Source organism: Furipterus horrens, unplaced genomic scaffold (genome assembly GCF_987537825.1).
Source record: "Furipterus horrens unplaced genomic scaffold, mFurHor1.1.pri manual_scaffold_3, whole genome shotgun sequence".
Classification (NCBI taxonomy): domain Eukaryota; kingdom Metazoa; phylum Chordata; class Mammalia; order Chiroptera; family Furipteridae; genus Furipterus; species Furipterus horrens.
The window spans coordinates 151,204,974-151,210,554 of NW_028327173.1; positions in this window are offsets into that span (position 1 = coordinate 151,204,974).

Here is a 5,581-nt window from a genome sequence, read left to right on the forward strand (position 1 = left end):
AACAAAATATGGGTTTTTTTTTGTTGTTGTTATTTTTTCCAATGTCCAATAGTTTTATTGGCACCCCACCATGCCTATTTGTTTACCTACAGTCTATGGCTACTTTTGGGCATAGTGAAGTCGCTACAATAGAGACTACGCAAAGCTGCCAACATTTACTACCTGGCCCTTTACAGGAAACCCTGCCATAAAGGATGAAGCTCTGGATACTAAAATGAAGCCTTAGCTCCCATAGCCACTGTCCGAGCCTCCTTCTAGCCACCCCGTTCTACTGGCTCTCCCCACCTGGCTCTTTCCTTTGGCTACAAGCTCCTGACTATTTTGGCTGTCACACATCTCACATCCAGGAGAATTTGTCTCCTTTGGTTCTCACAGAACTTTTTGTGGTAGGTATGATGACATCACTGCTCTCCACCATTTTAAGGACAAGGAAATTCAGGTAGAGAGGTTAAGTATACTTGCTTTTGGTTATAGAGCTAACAAGGACCTAAGCCAACCTACTGTAGTGAAAAGGACATGGTTTAATAAGGCTTTCCATTATCTGGGTGAATTCTAGCTTTCCTATCTGTTTCTCACCACTGTCTCATGCCACCCATCCATGTATGTAATTACCACACAGAACTACTGACTTTCCCTAAGAAATCTATACCTAAGTGATTTTGAAAAAGACACCTAACCTCTTGGAACTTCTGTTTGCACAGTTATACAAATTAAGATAATAACGGCTTCATCAAAGGTTTGTGGAGATTAAATGTCTTAATATTAAAGCACTTGGGACAAAGAGATGTTTAAGGAATGTTCTCTCTCCTTGGTTCCCTGGCTATCTTTGTTTTTCATATATCCCAACTTACAGCCCAATACTTTCTGCATAACTCTACCATATATTTCTTTGCAACTTTGATGGTGCCTGGCTCCATGTCCTGTCCACGTCCCTCTCCTCTCCTGGGACCAAAGGTAGTCTCAGAAGGGTGGGGCTAGGAGCTGGAATAGGTCTGGCTGGTAGTTGTGGGGGGTGGCCTGAGGCATCTAGACAGGTGCCCCATGCCATATTAAGGTACAAGTCCAAAGGTCAGAACTGAAAAATCCAAATCAGTATTCAGGAAATGGTGATATAGATCTGGGAACAGGGGCAACTAGGTCATCAAATGGTTTTAATGCAAAGATCAGACTCATGATAAACATTTGTCATCAACAAGAAAAGTATGATTTCAGAAATTTAATAGAAATCATTACATTTTTCATTAGATTGAATAACTTCTACCAGTTTTATTTTTAAAAACTTAACTCTTGCTCCCAGAAAAGCAAAACGCATATTTTGAAAGCCCCAAATTCACTTTTTCCATGGTCTCAAGGCTCCTGTCTATTACATCATTTATCAGTACATAGACGTACCTTGACTATAAAAATCCTTTCCATATATTTTAATCAGGAATCAAAACAGAATATTAAAGCTGTTTTTTGTCATATAGAACAGCAGTTTCTTGGCTGAAATCATATTTCCACTTGTCAAGAGCTGTTGTTCCCTTGAGGGAGGTAAACATTATGTTTGTAGCACTGAGTGCCTCAGAAAGAAAAAAAGGAGAATGGAGCCCTCTTTTCCATGGTGACAAGACTAAGATTTGAATTATTCATTAAATGAAGGATATTTATTTATGGTTAACCTAACTCAGAGGATGGTGTAGCATATTTCCCAAAGAAAATATTATCCTTCAGATATTTGACATTTGATAGCTCATGTATTTATGGTTTCAGAAGCAAATCTATGGCTCTGTGAATAGGAAAATCATCCCTCAACTACATAGCTACAATTTATAGAACAAAAAACAATATTAATTTATTTCCTTAGTGGATTTCAGAGACAAGTTAAATGTTTAAAAGACTATTTTAAGGTGTCTAGGCAATGGAAGGCATTATCACAAGTCATATTTTTATAAAAGCAAAATATTCAGCCTCATTGCATAGCTGTATGCTGCCCACTGGTGGCCACACTATTGTGAATTTGTTGCAAAACCATTTGGCTGCCTGACTGGGCCCTTGCTGCTATGGGTGGACCACAGCTCATAGCATCGTTGAATCACTGAGATGTGTTTGGCTCTGTATCAGAGTGTGACTGTGTCTAGTAGTGCTTAACAAAGCCTTGGAAGGGGTGGAGAAAATGCTTCTAACAGCCATGTCACATAATAATCACACAAAATTTCACTCAATTACTGTTACTAATAATAGCTAACATTTGCTGAGTACTTACTATCCCAGGCACTGTGAGGTATCCTATAGTCAGTCATAAAGCCACAGCCTCTGCTGCCATATGGCCGCCACAAACTGAGGGGCCTCATATGTAGTACTGACCAGGAGGAAGGACTGAAGCACCTGAAAATTAGCCAGAATGGAATACAGAGGCACTGACTTCCCAAGAAGCTACGTGGAGGGACTAGGTAATATAATCTACAAGTGTGGAGCAATTAATATCTGGGGCAGGTGTAAGCCTTAAGCAATGAGAGATGGAGACAGAAAGGAGCCAGGATTGATCACTCCTCCTCCTTTGTGATAGACAGTTCTGAGAGGCAGTAGCTTCTTAAGTACTTTCTGGAGATGAGTACTTAAGAAGGTCAGGCAACCATCTTTGTCTGCAATGAAGCTATGGTCATCTTGGTAACACATCTCTCATGTTTGTTTTCATTTTCTTCCTGCCTCACTTCCTTTTTCTCTCACACTTTCTTTCCTGAATTTTACCCATCAATCAACCATTAGTACATAATCTTTCACTTCAATCTTTCACTTAGGACTCTCAATTAAAAAATACTGGTACCAGGGGTGGTATTTAATACTATATCCTTGCCCTGGCTGGTGTGACTCAGTGGATTGAGCACCAGCCTGTGAACCAAAGGGTCACTGGTTCAATTCCCAGTCAGGGCACATGCCTGGGCTGCGGGCCAGGTCCCCAGTTGGGGCACATGAGAGACAACCATACATTGATGTTTCTCTTCCTCTCTTCCCCTCTCTCTAAAAATAAATAAATAAAATCTTAAAAAAAAAAAAAAAAAGAGAGAGAGTATACTCTTGCCCTGACCAGGTAGCTCAGTTGGTTAGAGTGTCATTCCAATATGCCAGGGTTGAGGGTTCAACCCCAAGTCAGGGCACATACAAGTATCAACCAATGAATGCATAAATAAGTGGAACAACAAATCAATGTTTCTCTCTCTTTCTCAAAAAGCAAAGCAAAAAAACAAAACAAAAAAACAAAAAAGCCAATAATAAAAAAAGAGTAGATCCTCAAAATAGGGTTTCGGAGTTAGATAACCCACTTATCTGAAGGCAAAGGAAAAGTTTTCCTCATGGTAAGCAGGGTAATACATAATCCCTGCTCACTCTGCAGTGGCGTGCATCACAGTTACTAAAGCTTAGTTAATTGGCATGAGGTGCAGGTGGAAGATAAGACAGTGGGATACTGTACTTTATTGGTATGGAAGAAATGGTAATAATAGAATTGGGAAATAGACTGGTTGCTTTTGACAGCATTGTAAGCCTTGCAAGAAAAAACAAAACAAAACAATAGTCTGAAGCAGCTAATTGCCGATTTAGGAACACTATGAAAGTTATTAGATTTCTATGGAAGCCATAAAGAAGACTCCTATCTCTTGTAGCAGTAAATTAGATACTGTTGAGAATTAGGTTCTGGACCCAGAGTGGCAGAGCTGCAAAGGAGATTGAATGCATAGCTTTAGCGGGTCCTCCTTGTCAATGTCTTTTTCAGATAGGAAAAATGTGAGACCTTAAGACCTGGGCAAGAAAATATTTGGGTGCATGAGCCTGAGAACCTTGAGCTCACAATTGTCCCTAAATCTTCTTGGCCAGAAAAAGCTGTTCCTTTCCTCTTGACAGAGGAAGACAGCCTTCCCTTGCCTGGAAACCATATATGAACACACCTGAAGTAGATCCATTAAAAGATAACTCTTGTTTTCCTTAAGACATACTTCCATCACCCTTTTTTGGCTACAGTCTGATAACCAATGACAGAGCTCTGCACAGCCTGAGCAGGGAAGTATAGGTCCATCTCCAAAAGGAATTAGCCTACAAAAGAACTGTACGACCTGAGAACATGTGGGAATCAGAATAATGTAAGAAGGAGCTTGAGAAAAGTCAAGCAGAGAGAGTCAAATTTGAAGAGACTTTGGTTCCAAAAATAATGTCTGATATTACATTCTCTTGAAGTTGTAGGCTGTAGGAAAATAACGCAGGAGTGAATCTCACAACTAAAGTGCATTTAAACTTGTAATATTTCACTAATTCAATAATTCCATAGAAGGGTGTCTTAACTGACCTCGAAATGTATTCACAAATTGGAATTTTAGAGAACCAATGGGAACAGGACCACTTTGATAAGCCACATGCATGTATTGCTATCCTTGAGAACCATCATTTTGACTAATGAACTGATACCCACAAGGGTTCTCATTGTTTTGGTAGGAGTTTGGGACAGGTGCACCAGTGATGGAGAGTGAGAGAAAAAGGAGATAACAAAAATGGGAGACAGAATGGGACTTATCCATCAGCTAGAACCAATGATCTTTTTATGGTTTCTTTGGATAGAAGATTTAGTTTTAGAAAAATAAAAGGCCCTATATTTACAAAATAAACAAACAAAAAAACAAACCCTTTGAGACTCTGGGATTATTCACTATATTCTAAAAGTCTAGGGAAAAAAATATAGCCACAGAGATGGGGAACAGGCCATTTTTTCTCTCCCCTTCTGTTCTGCCTCTGTGTAGCCTTGGGACCCCAAGGGTTCCAGATGACCACCATCATAACTCTAAGTGACTATTGTGTCTAGAGTGACAATCTCACAGAGGGCACTGGTAGTAGAAGTAATATCCAAACCTCTCAACCAGGTAGCTGGAACCAGAGAACTCAAGACCCTTGGGAACACTCACCAGAAATTGGATGACTTTGGTATTAGATGCTGAGGTCCCAAGGTATGATAAACCAAATAATGGTCCTCCAAAAATGTCTATGTTTTAATCCCTGGGATTTACTTTGTACAGCAGAAGGGACTTTGCAGTTGTGATTAAAGATAAGAACCCTGGAAGGGAGAGATTATCCTGGATTATCCCAGTGGGCCCAATGTAATCAAATCAGTCCTTAAAAGTGGACCTTTCCTGGCTGTGGTCAGAAACTAAGGATAAAACAACAGAGAAGTCAAAGAGCTAGTTTTGTAGATGGATGAAGAGGGCATGAAGAAAGAAATTAGGTCTAGAAGCTGGAAAAGGTAAGAAAAGGGGTTTTCTCCTAGAGAGACGAGAAAAGAACATAGCCCTGCTGACACCTGGGTATTAGTCCAGTTAGACTTGTGTTGTACTTCTGACCTACAGATTTGTAAGATAATCAGTTGTGTTGTCTTAAGCTACTAAATTTGTGGTATTTTATTATGGCAGCAAAAGAAAATAATACACAAGACCATTAATGTAGTAGATAAATGGTCTCATAATTTGGGATTAATGTGAATTTGATGGAAGGCATGAATCCCTAGGTCCTGAGTAGGATAATACAAAATAAATGTATAGCTAGACACACTGTAGTGAAACTT